Source organism: Grampus griseus (genome assembly GCF_964374135.1).
Source record: "Grampus griseus genome assembly, chromosome: 14".
Classification (NCBI taxonomy): Eukaryota; Metazoa; Chordata; class Mammalia; order Artiodactyla; family Delphinidae; genus Grampus; species Grampus griseus.
Window position 1 is genome coordinate 31,586,237 of NC_139008.1, and position 21,217 is coordinate 31,607,453.

Genomic DNA, 21,217 nt, shown 5'->3' on the forward strand with positions numbered 1-21,217 from the left:
AGAATGGACCCAGGGCCTGGAATCTGGCACAGGACTGTGGATGAGGAACTTATGTGTCGAAAAATTAAGCAGCATCCCTGTGGGCTTACAGTTAACAGTGAAGGGTGGGAATTATCAGAGCGCCGTGCCTGCAGCCTCTCCTCCCTCCACTCAGCTTCAGAACTGAGCCTCCTCTCCCTTCTGTGTATTTGCTGGGAGCCCAGAGGTGAGGAATGAGCTGCTGGTCCCCTAGAGTCATCTCTCAGGTATGTCCTTGAAGTTCTGGCTTCTCTTAAGGGACCTGTGCTATTGCATGGTAAACGATGCCCTTGGGGAGACACCGTGGCCTAGGGAAAGTGGTAGAGAAACATCCAGAAATCACCACCGTTATCTATCCATCCAAACACCTTGGGGGAAGGGGATCTAGGAAAACAGTGTCATGTAGTTGCTTGGTCCCCTTCTGGCAGTCCTAATAGAAGGCTCCTCAGGACACATCTGAATGTCCAGGAGAAGGGCCACCCCCTCCCAGATATGCAGCATCACAGGAAGGCAGCCTGTGACGGGTAGGAAAAGGGAAGCAGCTGTCACGTCAAGAGAATCCGTCTCCGCGCCCCATAATCTCAGAACAGCATGAAGCCATACGCCCATTTTACAGATGAAGAAACTGACACCAGGACGATGAGGGGGCCTGCCCCAGGTCACACAGCTCATAACTGTATTCATACTCGGGTCTACCCAACTCCAAAACCACAACCCTGGCCTCCTCCTAGCTGAGGGACACCCACAGACTTCCTTCCAAAGTCTGCACGCAGCAATGCTGCTACAGTTCTAGAGATTCACCCCAAAGCTGGAAGATCGATGCAGCTAATTTCCATTAGGACTAATAGAAAAACGAAAGAGTGATTTTTCTCATAATTAGAAGAGAATTCAAGCTTCACAGCCAATGAGTCTAACATCTCAGCTTTTGTAACAGAAGAAAGAGAAAGCAAATGGATATAATTAGGGAAAAGAAGAAACAATTCCGCTTACTGGCCACAGAACGGATGCGGCACAGGTATAATAGGGTTCCAGATGGAAAGAGTTCTCCACTGCCAGACAGGGTGGATTTCAAATCCCCATCATGGTCAAAGCCATTGCTTGTAGGGAATCTATGGGGTGCCAGCTCTGCACACCATCTGCAGCATCTCCTAATATCCCCCTGGGGACAGGCTATCATATGCCCATTTCAGAGATGAATAACTGAGGTTCGGAAAAGCGATGTGCCTTGCCAATCACAGCAAAATGTGTTCCATCATTCAGCACCTATTCAGCTGGTGCCAACTGTATTCCAGGCACACACTAGGAACACAACAGGTACTGAGTAGAGCAGGAATAACCAAGGATCCAAACCCACACCTGTCTCAGACCAGATCCACTGCCCTTCAGAGTAGGAACTCGATCAATATTTGTTGAATGAATGAATTACTTCAAAGTTTTCATTCCAAGGCTATTTCTTGTTTGCCGGCGAGTTCCGGCCAAGGGGAGCTGGGGTGAAGCATCCATCACAAGCAGCCCGGGGCTCACCAGCACCCAGCGCCCCCCACCCCAGTGGCCTGCGTCAGACTGTCTACAAGAGGTGTTAGCTAATGGAGTGTCGTGCTTTTTTTTTTACAGAAGCGAAAATTGCAGGAGTTGCAGCAATCGATAGCCAAGGAGCGGGAGTGAAAAGAGAGCCCCTCGAGATTCCCCAGGTGCGTCCCCAGCTCTGCCAACCCTCTGCTTCTCTGTCTCCAGCCGAGGCCCCGGAGGCAGGGAGATGCAGCGAGAGACTGGAAGGGAAGCGGCAGGTAGGATGCAGGCGATGTGCCAGCTACTCGGCTGGCAGTGCCCTCGTGGAGCAGGTTCCGTCTCCGTCTGACACACGAGGAAATGAGAGAAGGGCTTGTGGATCCTTGCCCAGCATCACGCTGAACGACAGGACTGGGGCTCATATCTGTGAAACTGCGTAACCTAGGCTTTTTATGTCGCAGGAACAGCAAACCCTGGAACACAGACTCCCGGGACATCTTAAGAAGCCTGTCTTGTCAATGAGGCTGTTTCTTTTTTAAAAAAATTTTATTGAAATATAGTTGATTTACAATGCTGTAAATGTTAGTTTCACAGGTACAGCAAAGCAATTCAGATATATATATATAGACATAGATATATATTCTTTTTTTTACATTCTCTTCCGTTATAGGTTATTACAAGATATTGAGTATAGTTCCCCATGCTGTACAGTAGGTCCTTATTGGTTATCTATCTTATACATAGTAGTACGTATATTTTAATCCCAAACTCCTAATTTATCCCTCCCCCCATTTCTCTTTGGTAACCATTAGTTTGTTTTCTATGTCTGTGAATCTGTTTCTGTTTTGTAAGTAAGTTATTTCTGTTTTGTAAGTTCATTTGTATCTTTTTTTAGATTCTACATATAAGTGATATCATATGGTATTTGCCTTTCTCTGGCTTACTTCACTTAGTATGATAATCTCTTATTTGCATCCACGTTGCTGCAAACAGCATTATTTCATTCTTCTTTATAGCTGAGTAGTATTCCATTGTGTACATGTACCACACATTCTTTATCATTCATCTGTTGATGGACACTTAGGTTTGGTTCCATGTCTTGACAATTGTGAATAGCGCTGCAGTGAACATTGGGGCGCATGTATCCTTTCAAATTATGTTTTTCAATGAGGCGCTTTCTAAGGAAGACCAGCAACAAGGCTAAATCTGAGTCCTGTGGCATGTGGGGAAGGATGGAAACCAGAGGAGTAAGAAAAGCCTCACACACTCATTCAACCAATATGTATTGAAAGCTTACGAAATGCCGGGCACTGGGATTTGTACTGAGGAAACAAGAATAAGCAGAAATAGATGCAGTCCCTTCATGGATCTTAAGGCACAGTGGGAGACACATGTTAATCAAAGGATCACACACATGAATCTAAAATTCCAACCAGCACTCGGCTCAGAAAGGAGAGGTGAGGGAACTATCAGAGCAGATAACAAGGAAAGCTGACCTGGTCTGGGCTTCCTTGAGGAAGCGATGCTTGAAGTGAGAACCCCTGGATAAGGAGGAGTTAACTGGACCAAAGAGCACTTGGCACAAAGGGAAAAGTGTGTGCAAAGGTCCTGAGGCAGGACAAGCATATGGCAAGGGTGAAGATGAGCAGAAAGGCCAGTGTAGCTGGAGTGCAGAGAGCAAGGGGGAAGCCAGGTACAGCATGAGGCTGGAGAGGTGGGCAGCAACCAGATCACAGAGGGCCATGCAGGCTCTTTTAAGTAATTTTGTCTTTATCCAAGAGGAAAGGGAGTCCACTGAAGGGGGTTGGGTGCAGTGGGAATTTCCATGATCAAATATCAGGCCGCTGGGTTGAGAAAAGACCCCAGTGACATGAAGCAGAGAAAAGAGAGGAATAGCAGGGAGGCGAAAGCGATCCTGTGGGGTCTTGCACCACCCTCTCTGGGCCTCACCTGATTTCAGCCCAGCTGGGAGGGGTGCAACATCCCATCTGCTTTCTGCCCAAGGAGAACCATGCAGCCCGGAAGTGAGGTGCAGTTAATGCACCTGCGGCATCCCTCAGCCATGGGGAGATGGGAATGGATGGATAAACGTCCTGCCTCCCATTCCTTGGTGAATCACCTCTAAGGTGTGGACTACACAGTTCCTCTAAGAATCTCCAGCAACACTGACCTCCAAATGCCCGTAGTATTTAAACAGCTCAAAACACACACTCACTTTGTGCTCTTTTCTCCCTTCCCCATCTCACTCTCCCAGCGCCCGCTCTGCTGCTTCCTGAGATCACTCCCCAAATAACCTACCTGTATCCTGCAACCTGTCTGTATCAGGTCTCACGTTCAGGAATATTCAGACCAAATCTGGCTGTTGTGGTGGAACAAGGGCAAACCAAGGGTGGTTTGGCGTAAAATGACAGTCGAGGTGCGTTCACATTACCTATTCGCTCATTCACACGCCGACTCATCCATTCATTAGCTCACCTGATCACTCCTTCATTCATTCACTCCCTCCCTCATCCTTGCTTTCGTTCCTTCAGTGATAATGGAACCCATGGAAGGGTGAGAGGAAACTTTCCTGGTTTCTATTCTTATCACTGAGGACGAGCTCCCTTCTGTACGGGATATGAACTAGACATCACACCTCGATTTTTATGCAGAAGGAATTCCATTTCACTCCCGAGACAATGGCAGTCTATTAAGGAGTCCATTAAGGAAGCTTTGAGAGGGTGACCTAAAAGCACAGATTTCCCCAAGGGTCACCCTCCTGTGGAGCCTCAGGGGTCTGGAGGGATGCCTTAGCCCCGCTTAGCGTGACGAACCTCAATTAAATAATCAAGCACAGCCATTCTATCACCAGCCTCCTTCTAGAGGGCTGGCTGTTTCTTATGAATGTGAGATTTCATTTCTGCCTTGAAAGGCTATTGTTCACCTCGTCTCAACTCGGAAATGTCTCAAAAATCTGAAAAGACATCTTGGAGGTATCAGAAAACCATTGTATTTCTCAATTCACAGAACTGAGAGAAGTCGCTCAATTAATCTATTCACTGTGTCCACCCTCACTAATTTCTCCCATCCCCTCCACTTCCAGATGTTGTAAGCGCTACATGTATTGAGCACCTACTACGTGCTAAATGTTTTATGTTAATTAATTCATTGAATCTGCAAAACAGTCTCATGTGGTACGTGCTGTTATTGTCAACCCATCTTTGGAATGAGAAAACTGAAACCCAGAGAAGTTGTATGTCATCGGGCCGTCACAGCAGGAAGCTGGCATTTGAACTTGGAGCTTAAGGTCTCAACCATTTCCTTTCATAATCATCCTTCTTTTCTCACTCAACCTTCAGGGCCGTAAAGGGAGGTTTACACCAGAGCTGAAAACAGTGGATGAGGTTCCGTGCTGGGGGCCGGGGAGCCCAGATTTAGGAACCAGTCCCACTTGGGTTTATTATATGATTACCAGTGAGTCACCATTTCTAATCTTCTGCACCCCAGCGGGTTCTCCAGGACGTGACCCCTACTGACCTGTCCATCCTCATCCCCTACTTCTCTTTCCCTTCCTCTTACATTTCAGAATCACCTCACTGCTTCTAGTTCCCGGTGCCCACTTAACTTCTTGTGCTGTGACACATTTGTCCAAGCAGTTCTTGTTGCCTGCAATGCTTCTCCTACCTTCCTTCATCTGAACTCATTCTTCAAGTCTCTACTTAGATGTCACTGTCAAGAACTATCAAGAATCATAAGGAGGGCTGATTTTATAAAAGAATTGGAAGTGCATGTAGTGGTAGAAAATAGGTGAATATTTTATCTCCACAAAGCAGAAAACCTTTGTTGGGACATATATTTGTTTGGATTATCTATTGCAACCTAACCAACCACTCCAAAATCTAGTGGCTTAAAACAACAATGATTATTTATTTTACTCACAAATATGTAATGTAGGTAGGGCTCATCTCTATTTCGTGCAGCACCCACTGGGGTAGCTAGTTTAAGGGCTGGATGTTAACTCCCATGACTGGCAAGTTGGGGCTCTCTATCAGCTGGGACCTAGCCAGGGCTATGCACTGGGGACATTCATATAGAAAGACCCCTCACCTGGGTCTTTTTATAAGATGCTTGGGCTTCCTCACAGCATGGTGGCTGGTTTCCAAGAGTAAGCACAGGTGGATGTGCATAGCAATTTTTATATATATATATAAAGCAAGAGGAATCATTACGAAGTTCATTTACTTGAAAATACAAAGCAATCCACTTGAAACCAAAGACCACAGAAGTGGTCTTTCCCAAGTGCATTAAGCAGGATGTCTCATGATGAAGTAATTTGTATTTTACAACTAGCACAAACTTATTAGTTCATAGATATTATGACAACCAAGGATAAAACCAAGAGAAAGTCAGTCAAGTCCATTTAAAGAAAAATATTCAAGGAATAATTGTACCCATCATATGTACACAGGTTAGCAGAAATGGGCAAAATGTTACAGAAATAATTGAAGCCTAAAAAAAAATGAGATTCTGAGTAGTCAGTTTGTCTTCTATACTAAAGAAAGAGGGGCAAACTTTTTTTGTTTTATCTTTTTTTTATTGAAGTATAGTTGGTTTACAATATTGTGTTAGTTTCAGGTGTACAGCAAACTGATTGGGTTATATTTATATTTTTTTCAGGTTCTTTTCCATTATAGGTTATTATGAGATATTAAATATAGTTCCATGTGCTATACAGTAAATCCTTGTTGTTTATCTATTTTATATAAAGTAGTGTGTATCTGTTAATTCCAAATTCCTAATTTATCCCTCCCCCCCTTTGGTAACCATAAATTTTCACTTTCCCTTTGGTAGCCATAAGTTTGTTTTCTACATCTGGGAGTCTGTTTCTGTTTTGTAAATAAGTTCAATTGTATCATTTTTTGGATTCCACGTATAAGTGATACCATGTATTTTTCTCTGTATGACTTACTTCACTTAGTATGATAATCTCTAGGTCCATCCACATTGCTGCAAATGCAAAATTTCATTCTTTTTTATGGATGAGTAATATTCCATTGTATATATACACTACATCTTCTTTATCCACTCCTCCGTCGATGGACACAGGTTGCTTCCATGTCTTGATTATTCGTAAATAGTGCTGCTATGAACGTTGGGGTGCATGTATCTTTTCAAATTAGAGTTTTCATCTTTTCCGGATATATGCCCAGAAGTGGAATTGCTGGATCATATGGTAACTCTGTTTTTAATTTTTTAAGGAAAGCATTCTTATGACCTAGCCTCAGAAGTCATATACCATTACTTCTGCCGTATTCGGTTGGTCAAGACAGCCACCAAGGCCCATCCAGTTTCACAAGGAGGGGACAGAGGCTACAACTCTTGATGGGGCTGGGAAGGCTCTAGCACAGCATGTGGGACAGGAGCTACTGTTGCAGCCATCTTTGGAGAATACAGTCTGCCACACTTTGCATAATGACTTTCCTGTGATTTCCAGTTAATTGTTTTAGAATTTCTAGTTATTTCCTACACCTCTCTGATAGGAATCCAAACCACAAATGAATAAACTCCAGGTAACCCAGGCTATTCAACACCCAGTGCTGAACTTCCTGATGGGGTTGGGTCTCTCCGGGAAGATCAAAGGATGTGCACAGCCCCAGGCAAGATAAGATCAAAGACAGACCTTACTTCTGGGGCTTCCCTGGTGGTGCAGTGGTTAAGAATCCGCCTGCCAATACAAGGCACACAGGTTCGAGTTCTGGTCCGGGAAGATACCACATGTCGTGGAGCAACTAAGCCTGTGTGCCACAACTACTGAGCCTGTGCTCTAAAGCCTGCGAGCCACAACTTCTGAAGCTTGCAAGCCACAACTTCTGAAGCTTGCAAGCCACAACTACTGAAGCCTGCAAGCCACAACTACTGAAGCCCTAGCGCCTAGAGCCCGTGCTCCACAACAAGAGAAGCCACCACAATGAGAAGCCTGTGCACCTCAACGAAGAGTAGCCCCCGCTTGCCGCAACTAGAGAAAGCCCGTGCACAGCAACGAAGACTCAACACAGCCAAAGACACAAACAAAACAAAACAAACAAACAAAAGACCTTCCTTCTGCCCTTTTCGTTTTGCGGGTTGCCATAGTGATGGGAAGGGCAGAATGGAGAGGAGACTAGAAACGTTATCATAATCTTGGAGCTTATAAAATCAATGCCAAAGTTCACACACACATCTGCCCAAGGCAGGTAGAACTGGGTAATTTCAGGGACCCCAGATATGAGATAAAAAAAAAAAAATCAACTAAATCTTTTAAGATTCTCCTGGCTGAAAGGTCTCTTGTGGGACCCCAAAGAGACAGCTACTGGATGGCAGGTCACCTTTTCTGGGAGGTCTCCCCTGATCCTCCAGGGGAGACTATGTTCAGCCTGTCCCCAGCCACAAATGGCCTTCACTGGCAAATGTATCCAACTAGAATCTAATACCATTGTTTCCTTTTCCATTATCTTTATTTTGTTCTTGTTGTTACATGTAAGCTTCTTATTCTTCAACTGTGTTAACCTAAAACTAATGAAAGACAGTTATTTCACCAGCAAAATGGGTTTTCTTCGGGAAACAGCAAAGAATTACAATTCAGGACACACAATCTATAGCAAACCATAGACATGCCCAGAGAAAAGAGTAAGACAGTCTGCTTTTATAGGGAAAAGTAGGGAGTTGGGATGGGCTGTTCTAAACGAAATTCATTGGAGGAAATTAGGAGTTCACGATGACAATGGCTTCTCATTGGCTGGGCTGTTGCTGAGTAAGGAGAAATTCTTCCTTCAGGATAGTAAACTGGTTACCCATCCTGTTTGAGAGAGCAAGGTAGTTTCTTCCTGTGGGGTGTGCAAATGATGGTCAGTGCATCCAAATGAGGGTGAGAGGTAATGCTTGACAGCTCCCTCTACAGGCCATTCCTGACTCTAATTTTTTTTTTTTTTTTTTCTTTTTTGGCCGTGCCTCATGGCATGTGGGATCTTAGTTCCCCAACCACGGATGAACCCATGCCCCCTGCAGTGGAAGCACAGAGTCCTAACCACTGGACTGCCAGGCAAGTCCCTCCTGACTCTAATATTAGGTGAGGTTTCCTTTATTAATTTTCAACTGGCAATTCCTTTATTATTATTATTATGTATTTTGGCTGCGCTGGGTCTTAGTTGCAGCACACAGGATCTTAGTTGTGGCATGCAGCCTTCTTAGTTGTGGCATGCGGACACTTAGCTGCAGCATGCAGACTCTTAGTTGTGGCATGCATGCGGGATCTAGTTCCCCCACCAGGGATCGAACCCCGGCCCCCCTGCATTGGGAGCACAGAGTTTTACCCACTGGACAACCAGGGAAATGCCGGCAATTCCTTTTTTAACTTTTTCATATTTATCTAATGGTCAAAAGGTTTACAAATATGTGTTTTAATTGTTTGCCCCCCTTTTTATGGGTATTTTGTCACACACACACAAAGACAGAAACTCACATAGAAAAGCCAAGGGGTAAAAAGTAAACTGTCAAATGTTTCTAAACCATTGTATTTATTTTTACACTTAATGTTTATTTATTGTTTGTGATGTTGGGTTTCCATTTACAATAGTGTTATAAAGTTTCCTGTTTAAAATTGAATTAATGTGTTCCTTTAATTGATATATATTAGATATGTTATAAAGGTTCTTGTATAAATTAAATTAAGATATTAATTTCATTTTTTAAAAGAGTCGGATTCATATTAAGGAAATCATAGCATATGGATATGGCAAAAACTACACAGGTGGTAAGTGAATGACTCAATTTCATGCAAGACTGGGAAGCTTAATTCATTTTTTAACATTTGGCTTCTTGAATTTTAACTTTTGGAAACAAGAGCCACATTCCCCTCTCAGGACAGGAGGCCCCAAAGGCAGCTGTGGCTGGCGTGGATCTGGAAGGGGTGCCGGGTGAGCAGAGCTGCAGAGGACAGCAGAATGCATTTCCACAAGACTCCCAAGTAAGTTTCTAGCACCTTGGAGTCAGCAGCCAGCTTGTCAAGGTCCCTCCCCTTGGCTAATAAGCCGGGAACAGATGGAGAGCTATTGTATAGACCAAGATGGGATATTTTAAAGGAGGCTGTTTAACGAGCAGTGGTTTGAATTGAGACCAATTTTAATGTCTTTTTTGTTTTCCACCAACCGTCATAGAAATTGCCACAAATGATGTGTTAATTCTGTTCCCTAGTGGGTCTCTGATATGGCGAAGGATGAATTTTAAATTGTTTGATCAGAATTAGCAACATTAGTCACTGCAAATAGCCTTTTAATTTCCACAGAGCTGCCAAGGGGAGCAAAAATAGAATTGGCGAGGAAGGTTCCAGCAGGCGGATGTGTTGGTGGTGGATGAGGCCACGTGACTTTGCTGCTGGGGGTGGGGGTGGGGGGTCCTGCAGGGCATCTCCAGGTGCCCCGGCTGGGTCTGAGCCCCAGCTTTTGACTTCCTGTGGGTGGGAAGGGGGTGCCCTCCCAGCAGCTCTGGAATCTGACTGTGATGCCCTCATTCCTCCTCGGAGCTGCAGTGGTCCAACCACTCCTGCCCGAAGACCAACCCCCTCCTCCCAGCTCTGGCTGCATCTTCTCAGGTCCCCAAGGGCACCTGCCACCAGCTCCTAACAGGAATGCTCCATTCCCACCCAGTGCCACCAGAGTGCCACCTTTTAATTCCTAAAACAGACAAAACACTCCTCTGCTTAAAAGTCTCCAAATGGTTCTCCTTGCACTCAGACTAAAAACTAAGTTCCAAAAAAAGTTGTTTTAATTTAAACACTTTTTAAAAATAAGATAAAATAAATAAACAAAAACTAAGCTCCTTGTCTTGGCCCACAAGGCACTCTCCTCCTCGCTCTCTCCACTCCCCCACTCTCTGACCTCCCTGTCCCTTCTAGAACACTCCAAGTCATTCCTGCTAGAAAGACTTTTCTCTGTAGAATACACCCCCTACCTCAAGTTTCCCCAGGCTGGCACTCAGCTCAACAGCCGCCACCTCAGAGAGTCCCCACCCCCCGACCTAGAACAGGGACCCTTCACTCCATCTGCCTCGATGTCCCCTCATTTCCTACCTAGAATTCATCATCATATCTAAGCGTTTCTGTGGTTGGTTTGCATGATGGCATAATTGCTGTTTTGTTGTATTTTTTTTGTTTGTCCATCTCCTCCCACTAGATTATAAACTCTACCAGGGGAGTTACAGTACCAAGCCTGGTGCCTAGAACAGCATCAGGCACCGTAGAAATCCTCAGTAAATAACCGTGAAACGAACCAGTGAATGAATGGAGGAAGGAAGGAACAGCCCCATTTTTCCAGGCAACTTGCTTCTTGGTCTGGGTTGCTGTAGCTCCTTCCTCCAGAGCTGGATTCTGCATCAGTTTTGCCTCCAGCCTCGCTGGTCCACTGCAGATTCATCCTCCACCCTTGCCTCAAGTGTCACTCTTACTATGTGCAAATCTCGCCTGTCGCTTCCTTCTTCTTCTTCTTCTTCTTTTTTAATATTTATTTATTTATTTATTTGGCTTATTTGCGGCACGCGGGATCTTCATTGCCTCATTCGGGATATTTTTGTTGCAGCATGTGGGATCTAGTTCCCTAACCAGGGATCGAACCTGGGGCTCCTGCATTGGGAGCACAGAGCCTTAGCCACTGGACCACCAGGGAAGTCCCTGTGCTTCCGTCTTAATACCACTCAGTGCTCACCACTGCCTTTAGGGTTAGAACAAGCCCTTGAGCACAACAGGGTTCGGATCTTGTTTATAACTTAGCATCTGTGAACCTGGCTGAACTTGTTAACCTCTCTGTGCCTCTGTTTATTCTTCTGTAAAATGGGGGTAATAATGAAATCTACACTGTGAGGCTGTTGAGAGGATAAAGGGGCTTAGAACAGTGTCTGACACAGTAACCCCAGCCAATGTCAGCTCTAAGAATGATTATGTTATCATTATCATTATTGTCATTATCTGAGCCACACAGAACAAAGCCCAGCTCCAGCTCAAAGCTACTATGTAATCCCAGGGCCAAGGGCAAGGTCATGGTCTTTGATTTTGATAATGCGGGTTAGTGGTTCTCCACCAGAGGCAATGTCCCCCTCCCCAACCCCAGGGACAACTGGCAATGTCTGAAGACATTTTTGGTTGTCACAACTGTGGGGGGCTGTGCTCCTGGCATGAAAGCTAGGATGCTGCTACACTTCCCGCAGTGCACAGGACACCCTCCCAACAGAGGATGATCCAGCCCCAAGTGTCATACATCAAAACCTTGATGTAGGGACTTCCCTCGTGGTGCAGTGGTTAAGAATCCGCCTGCCAATGCAGCGGACATGGGTTCGAGCCCTGGTCCGGGAAGATCCCACATGCCACGGAGCAACTAAGCCTGTGAGCCACAACTACTGAACCTGTGCTCTAGAGCCCGTGAGCCACAACTACTGAAGCCCGCGCGCCCAGAGCCCGTACTCCACAACAAGAGAAGCCACGGCAATGAAAAACCTGCTCACTGCAACAAAGAGTAGCCCCCGCACGCCGCAAATAGAGAAAGCCCGCGTGCAGCAACGAAGACCCAACGCAGCCAAAATAAATAAATAATTTTTTAAAAAAAACAAAAAAACCCGTGATGTATGACAAGAAGAAGGTGCTGGTGAGACCTCAGCACGGAGAATGTGGGACTTAAGACACATTCTTTTAATAGTGACGTGTACATTTTTAAGACCATATATGATAAAATTAAGACCAACCTGTTATTGAAAAGAAAGGAATCGGTACACAATCATCCTATTGATTCCCCCTCTAAAACACACCTGCATCTTTTTTTAAATAAATTTATTTATTTACTTATTTATTTATTTTTGGCTCTTCCCTCCTTTTCCTGCTTCATCTTACACCCTGTCTCCCCGCTCGCTGCTTTTCATCCATCCCTAGAATAAGCGCATGTCTTCCCAGCCCCAAGACCTTTGCACATGCTGTCTCCATGCCCCCCACTTCCCCATGACTGACTACTTCTCACCCTCCAGGTTTCACCTTAAATCTCCCCTCATGAAAGAGACCTTTCCTGACCATCTTTGCAAAAGTCAGTTCCCACGCCCTAGACTCTAACAGTGCATGTCATGCCCTAGAGAGCACTTTTTGCAATTGATTGTTTCTCTGTGTTTATTCGCTTTCTCTGTGTTTAGTCTGTCTCCCATGCTAGACCATGAGCTACTTGGCACAGAGCTTCGTCTCACCACAGCATCCCCGCACCTTATATATCACTAGTCACTTCACACTCAGACTCACAGAGCCCTCTCACGCCCTGTGAGTTGGGTAGTCTCCTCCTTACCCTGCAGATGAGAAGACTGAGGCCCAGAGAGGGTAAGGAAGCTGTGTGGTGCCCTTGGCAAAGCCAGAATTCAAACTCAGGTCTCTTTGACTTCAAAGCCCAAAACTTTTCTGTCTTTTCTGCACCACGCAGCCATACTTTGGTGGGAATGAAAAAGTTGCCAAGGAACCACAGCAGGACAGACAGGTCCTCTGGGGCTCGCCTCCCAGTGTTGGTAAAGAAAACCCCCGATCTGATTTCTAGAGTCCTGCTGACTGCCGGCCTGAAAAAGTTAATACTACAGTATTTCCAGCCTCAGCTCTGGCCCTAGAAAAGAGAGAGATGTAGCAAAGAATTCAAGGGTTTTAATATCCTTCTGTCTGTTCGTTATTATTGTTATGGTGCATCTGACCAGTGCATTGTGTTTTTTAATCAGACACCTGACAGTTGCCCAGCCTGGGCCCAGCAAAGACAGTTGTCATGTTGGAGATCATACAGGAAGTGATTGCAAGAAGAGAAAGATGCAGAAAGAGAATGAAGGCACACACTCTGGAATGAGGAAATAATTATTCATAGGCAAAAAAAAAAAAAAGAAAAGGTGCATCCTTCTTTGGGTCTCAAGGAACTGTCCTCTGGTCTCTAACCAGGATGAATGGGTGTAGCAGAACAAATGTGGTTTTGTACTCAGAAGAACTGGGATCTGTATTAATCACATCTTTTTATTCTATATGTTTGATGCTTTGATATCTTAAAGGCTGGCTGCTCCAGGAAAGACTGCCCTTCCCAGGGTTAGCTGACACCTAAAGGAAGCAAACAGCTCCCTGGAAAATACATGTTTCAGATGCAAACCAGCCCAGTCAGAGCCCACACCCCAATCACCTCCTGAGTCAGGGTCTTACATGCCCTCTGGGCCACTCTCCCCTTGCCCGAATAGCCCCAGGGCCAGGCACCAGACTACTAGGGGCTGCAGAGCCCACTGAATGTATTCCAACTAGCCAACCCTAAGCCTGCTTAGCCTGCCTCGAAAACACAATAAAAGCTCACGCCCACACTCTCGCCTCGCTCCCTCTGCCTCCTGACCAACCCTGGTGCTTCCCTATGTGGCCCTGCATGACATGCCCTGCCTCCAGTTTCTAGGGAGTATAAAAAAATTCTTCCAAGTCATTTCTGTGCATGTGTATCTTACCATACTGGATTAAAACAAATCCCAGATACCTTTAAAACCGGTTCTAATCCAGTTAAGTGACTGGACAAGCACCTTCTTCTACAGCTGCCTCAATCTCCCCGTCTACAAATTAGAAATAACAGCTCCTTCCTGCTGCTGATGTGCTGAGGTTTAACATGGAAATGAAGTGTTACGCAGTAGGCCTGGCACATGGGGGATTGGGGTGCGTAATTCCCCAGAGCCCCACTAAGGGAAGGGATGTGAGGAGGTGTGGAAGAAAAAAAAAAAAAAAGGTGGTAAGAAAAAAATGAAGAGCTTCTTTGACAGGAGGTGCTGACTGGCTGGAAAGAGGTACCTGAAATGTGATGCCAACACAGGAAGTGATCCTCCTGCCAGGGCAGCCCTGGAATGCCCTGATCTGTGACAAAGAGGGGTCCTCCCTGTGAGCCCAATCTGAGAACCACAATTGACACCTCTTACCACTCTGGAAGAAGGAGCCCCAGGCCCACAGTCAGGGCATGGAAAGGAGGACCCCTGGGCTCACTGCTTGGCTCTGGAGTAAATGCCCCATAGAATCACTTAGAGAAGTCCTAACATTCTACGACATTGCCTCTCTGGGTCTCAGTTTTCTCGTCCCTGGAGTGAATCATAAAATATGCAACTACTTATATTGCAGAGATGCTGCAGGGCTCAAGGGGGGAATGTGCAAAGTCGATGTCTTTGTCATCCTCAAAATGCCATACAAATGGGGGCAAATGCCAGTGCCTGGTTGTCAAACACTCTGCTTCCCCCAGATGATCCTCAGGTTTGAAAAGTTCCAGACACTTGACTCAACACTCTAAATGCAACTATCTTTTCTATGCACTGTCTCAGGCCCATAAATGCTCCAGAAACCATCTACCCATGCTTGGAACTCATTTACTTTCAAGCCATCTGAATCACTTCGCTGTACACCTGAAACTAACAAAACATTGTAAATCAACTATACTTCAATTTTTTTTTCTTTTTTTTTTGCGGTACGCGGGCCTCTCACTGTTGTGGCCTTGCCCGCTGCGGAGCACAGGCTCCAGATGCGCAGGCTCAGCGGCCATGGCTCACGGGTCCAGCCGCTCCACGGCATGTGGGATCTTCCCGGACCGGGGCACGAACCCGTGTCCCCTGCATCGGCAGGCGGACTCTCAACCACCGCGCCACCAGGGAAGCCCCAGGGTCCTTTTTAATATTAAAATTCAATTACTCTGGGGGCAGAAATTGGTTCAACCTTTTTGGAGGGCAGTTGGATAGCACCTCCCCAAATTTGAAATGTGCTTCCGTTTGAACTCAGGAATTCTCCCTCCTACAGAAAGACTTGCACAAATACATAAAGACCTAAGAGTTTGTTAAAATGTGTTTGTTGCAGCATTGTATGGGAAAGCTGGGAAAGAAATGGGAGCGACTTGATTGCCAATCCACAGGGGACTGGCTGAAAAGAATGAGGTGGGTATAAATGTGCTTGGTCCAGAAAACTTTCTAGACCATCATCTAGGGATAAGAGAAAGCCACATAACCACCCAGACAACACAATGGCATTAGTATTTAAAAATACACTCTCTGTATCTATTTATACCTATAGATATGTCTACACCTTTATCTATATCTGTGTCTCTGTCCAAATCTGTATCTACATATATAGAGATGTCCACATCTAAGCTATAGCTATCTATCTATATCTACATCTGTTTATATCTATCTGTGTCTAGATCTATATTCACACTTATATAATAGTCTGAGGAAGAAAATACCATCAAGGCACAAAGTGAAAGGAAACGTTCACGGATCACTCCAAATATTTCTGTGTTGTTGGAGTTTTTTCATCTATTTGTATGTTACTGGTGTAATTTTCAAATTCACATGGCCCTGAGTCATGTCCTATACCCCAGTGAGGAGGTCTTTCTTCCTGCCCCAGAGACCCCAAGCCACGATTGCACCGGGAATGCCAGTCTCGGTCAGTGTCACGGGAGAGGGAAATGGGGCCATGCAGTGGCCTGTCCAGGGGCACACTGCCATGAGGCCAGCCACGCGCAGCCCAGGGCCAGCTCCATCTCCTGAAGGAAGATACCCACCAGGGGCACAGAGCGCGTGGTAGCTTTGCTCATGCTCCTGGAAGGAGCTCAGAAGTGGGGGACCCCTTCAGAGAGCAACAGGCCTCTCTGCACCGCGGCGCAGCTGCTGAGGTTGGCCCCTGCAGTGACCAAGACGGAGCTGGACCAGAAGAACGTTGCCACCTTGACTTGCAGGAACCAGACCCAAGGGCCAGAAAAACCAGGTCATCTCAGCCCAGAAAGGTGGTGGCACACAGCCGTGACCCCATCAGGCCTCAGCTCACAAAGCCCCCAGTCCCAGGGGGAGGAGCTGGCGAGGACCCCACAGACGAAGGTGATGGCCAGTCTACAAGGCAACAGGCTGAGGGCTCAATTCAGGCATGAAGTTACCTTGCTCACACAGCGGAAATTGTGAGCCGAGATCTTTACACTGCACAATGCGCACACACACACACACACACACACACACACACACACACACACACGTGCACATGTGCGTGCCAGTGGTCAAGACTCGCTCGCCAAGGCCTGTCTCAGAAGCAGACCCTGAGATGGAAATTCAAGTGCCAGGTGCTTACCTGGGACAGGACCCCAGGAAACACAGGCAGGGGATGAGAAATGAGACCGGGCAGAGCAGCCAGTACAGGATGTGCTTGTCACAGGTGATCACCATGGCAAACCGGGCTCCACCTCACCAGGGCCCTCTGGGAGACAGAGTACCCCACCAGGGAGCCAGGGGACGTATCCACCAGCTCCCATCTATCACCGGTGGAAGGATGTTCCCTGCATGTGGGAGTGTGTGTTAGGCCCCTGTGTTAGTTTCCTGTGGCTGCTGAACAAAGTAGCAAACGCTGGGCAGTTTCAACAACAGACGCGTACTGTCTCCCAGTCCTGGAGGCTGGAAGTCCAGGGTCAAAGTGTCAGCAGAGTCGGTGGTTTCTGAGGGTCGGGAGGGAGACTGCATGCCATAGTGTCTCCTAGCGTCTGGGGGGTTTGCTGGTGATCACTGGAATTCCTAGGCTTGTAGGTACATCATCTTGATCTCTGCTTTCGTCTTCACAAAGTGTTTTTCCCATGTGCATGTCCAAATTTCCCTTTTTCATAAGATCAAAATCGTATTGAATGAGGGCCCACATTAATAACCTCATCTTAACTTGGTTATCTGCAAAGTCCCTATTTCCAACAGTCACAGGTACGGGGATAGGACTTCAACACAATTCAACTCATAACATCCGCCCAGCTCTCCCAGCCATGCAAAGGCCCCCGAGGAAAGCCCTAGGCAGAGTCTCAGGTGTCACAGGTGCTCAAAGACTGAAGATCCTGGGACCAAGGGGACATGGGCAGGACACCAAGAGCATCTGCTCCTGCCTCGAAGCTTGTGAGGCATATTCTCCTGGCCGCGTTTACAAAGCAGAGCAAATTGGGTTAGAGCCGAAAAGGCCATCAAAGCCCTCAAGCATGACTAAAAGAGTAAGCGTAGTGCCTTCAAACCAAAACCCAAGTGTTGTTCATCTCAGCTGCCAAGCGGTTATCTGCGCAGTGACGGGAAGTGTCTCCTAATGGCCCTTCAAATCATTTTATTAAAAGTTGCAGTGATGCCTACAGCTGAATCCGAGTCGTGCCGGGAAGGCCATTAGGTTAATCAAAGTACGAGGACAGCTCACCATCTACTCTTAATTAACAAATTAGGTCCCACTGCCAACTCAGCAAAACAGAGAGCTGGCCGACAACCCTTGGGGCGGTCAAGATGCTCAGAGCAGCCTCCCATCACTGACAGCCGGTCAGAATGTAAAGGGGGACCTCAGTGCCTGGGTAGGTGAGTTGGAAGACCTCCAAGACAGCTTTTTTACCACCAAATACCTACCATCCTCTAATATTTGTTTATCTGTCTCCCCCATGCTAAAATGCAAGCTCCAGAGGGTGACCACCCATCTTAGTTTGCACAGGACTGGGGAGTTTCCTGCAACAATGGAACTTCACCGCTAAAACCAGGGCACTCCAGGGCACACACCAGGACACTTGGTCACTCCAGCTGCATGAAAGAGCAATTTAGTCTGTTTTGTTCATGGCTGTATCCCCAGGGCTACAATGCCTGACACGCAGCAGACCTTAAATCAATATTAATTGAATGAAAACATGAATGAGCAAATGAATGAATGACATTATGAACAAATGAATGAATGAGTTTCTCCCGCTCACCAATCCCACAAAGAAACCAATTCAAACAGCCTGGAATGTATTCTTTCACGCTTTGCTTTTCTTTATGCACACAGACACAGACACACGCATACACACAGATGGGTACACATATTATAGTGCTAGGGAACTGTTGACCAAAACCACCTGCTGTGGCCAGGCCTGCTTGCCTGAGTTGTCTCACAGCAGGAGGTCCTGATAAGGAATAGGGTGTTGCTGAAAACTAACCAGGAGAATTCAGGAGGGGCCAAAAGAGGGAGGAGACGACCAACCTCCCAGAAGCCCTCACCCTGGAATCCATCTTGGCTGAGAGATGCATGCGCCACCAGGAAGGACCCTGAGTCAGACTATGGGCCAAGCAAGACAACTGGCCAGAGACAACCCAGAAACTAACCCCATCGCCATAAAACCCGAGACTGCGAGCCACGTGGCAGAGCAGGTCTCCTGGGTTCCCTTACCTTGCTGCTCTCCGCCTGCTCGCTCCTTCCCAATAAAGTCTCTCGCTTTGTCAGCACGTGTGTCTCTTCAGACAATTCATTTCCAAGTGTTAGACAAGAGCCCACTCTGGGGCCCTGGAAGGGGCCCCCCTTCCTGCAACAATAGGAGGACTTTTTCCTAAAAAGAAAAACAAAAAGAAATCACGTCACAGGCATGAATCAGCAATTTGCTCTTTCACTTAATAATATATAGTACAACTCTCTCCAGATCAATACATATAGATCTACCTAATTCTTTTTAATGGTTTGTGATGCACCATAATACTGAATGCACAATAATTTATTCTATTATTCACCTATTGGAAAAGTTACGTTTCCAATTTTTTCCAGGGCAAACAATGCACCAGTAAACATCTTTGCACCCATATCCTAGCACGCTGGCAATTTTTTTGTATCGGGATAGAGTCCTAAAGGTCAAGGGGACGGTGCATTTAAACAGACATCAGGGCTGACCTGGGTTAAGACAAAGCAGAGAAAGGTCACCCCAGCCTGGTCCCAGCAAGAGTGTAAGATAAGAAATCCCGTAGCTAAACCTCTCAGATGTTCACTTCCCCAGCCCTCACGCAGTACCGAGGTATACATAAGGGATTGATAATGCCCTGGGGATGCAAATAAAATATAATGTGGGGGCTTCCCTGGTGGCGCAGTGGTTGGGAGTCCGCCTGCCGATGCAGGGGACACGGGTTCGTGCCCCAGTCCGGGAAGATCCCACATGCCGCGGAGCAGCTGGGCCCGTGAGCCATGGCCGCTGAGCCTGCGCATCTGGAGCCTGTGCTCCGCAATATATATATAATGTGGTCCTTGCTCTAAAAAATTCCACTGTCCAAGAAAAGGGAGCAGGGAAGGAGCGCTATCATGTGCTGAACCTCCACTGGGAGCCAGTGCTTGTTCTAGGTGCTTCTATACACAGGATGCTTACTGCAACATTCATTCCATCTTTAAACAATCCTGCAAGGGAGGGAAGATTATCTCAATTCTACAGACTAGAACTGTGGGCCAGAGAAGTGATATGCTTTGCCCAGGGACAAACATCTAGTAAGTGATAAAACTGAGATTTGAACTTGGGTCTGGCTAACCCCAGAACTACTTTAGACTACAGCAGTGGGTGCGACCTTGGATATCCTGGAATCACCTGGGGAGTCTTAACAAACCACAGAAGCTGGCTCCAACCCTAAGGGGCCTGATGTCATGGGTCTGGCTGTGGCGCCCACTTCAAGGCTTTAAAAAGCCGGGTGAACGGTTCCAATGTGTGGCTGAGGCTGAAAACAGCTACGGACCCCACGGGTCCTCACACTTGGGCGTGCATCACACCCGCCTGGAGGGCTTGTTAGGGGCCAACTGCAACCCCCAACCCCAGTGTCTGATTCAGGGGATTGGGGGTGGCTCCCCAGAATATGCATCTCTAAGAAGCTTCCAGGTGATGCTGCTGCTGCTGGTCTGAAGTCCATGCTTTGGAAACACTGCCCTGCACCATGGACCTGTCTGTGACATTTCTCCATCCCGTCTTCACGGATGGAATCATCACCGACCAAGACAACACGGGCAGCCCTTGGGGGCAGTCATTCAGTCTCGCCTCGCAGGTTTCTTTGAGGTTTTAGAGGCTAAGAGAGCGTCATTTGTAGGTCCTTGGTGCCCACTCCCGGCTCAGTCTTAACATTTTCTTTCTACCTGGTATCTGTCATGCGCTTAACGGGCCTGCCTTTAATTAAAGAAAGCCCTGGCTTTTTCTTCACCATTAATTCCTCTATAAACACATACGTTTTTTCTTTATCACTCCTAACCACAAGGAGTGATAGAGGGAACACGCTGAAACTCCAGAATGACAGCCACCGCAACGAGGGGAAGATTTTCATTTTATTTCATCTCCAGGGAAAGGGGCCTGCTCTACCAAGCTCCCGGTTGCTGACTGCTAGTTCCGGGCAGCTCATCCCCGAGTCTCCCTCTGCAAAACAGAGCTGAGATTCACCGGGCAGAAAAGACCCTCGGAAGTCATCTCGTCCATCTCCCCGCAGTCTCCCATCTCCTGGCAGGGCGCAGCTACACCACTTCCCACCACCCAGACGAAAGCGGTCCCCGGCGCCCCCTGCTGGCTGAGTTGGGAATGGCTGCACAGCCGCAATTAACAGGGACTTCCAAGCTCTCGGCTACCCGGGCTCCCAGCTCTCCCTGCCTCCTCTTGAAGGATGCAAATTCCCCTGGAAGGGGCTTCATTCTTTCCAAAAGCACCTTGAGCACCTGCAATATGCCTGCCTGATCACATACCTATTTACAACTATTTCCCACAATTGTATCTCTAAGACAGAGATAGACATTCATTATCTCACTGGAGACTACAAAGGTCCAGCCTTCCGTGAGGCACTCAGGATATAAAGGAAATTACACATGTTTTGGAGACATTCACAGTCCAACACAGGGGTTGGCAAACTATGGCCAACTGGCCACATCCAG

At 46.8% G+C, this 21,217-nt stretch overlaps 1 long non-coding RNA gene across 1 annotated transcript in view; it reads right to left on the reverse strand.

Moving 5' to 3' along the window:
• The window catches only part of LOC309832056, a 113,359-nt gene extending 94,557 nt beyond the window's left edge, over positions 1–18,802 (reverse strand). Inside the window, exon 1 of the long non-coding RNA XR_014297666.1 lies at positions 18,731–18,802. This is a non-coding gene — a long non-coding RNA (uncharacterized lncRNA). The remainder of the gene's footprint in view (positions 1–18,730) is intronic.
• Between the last annotated feature and the right edge of the window lie 2,415 nt (positions 18,803–21,217).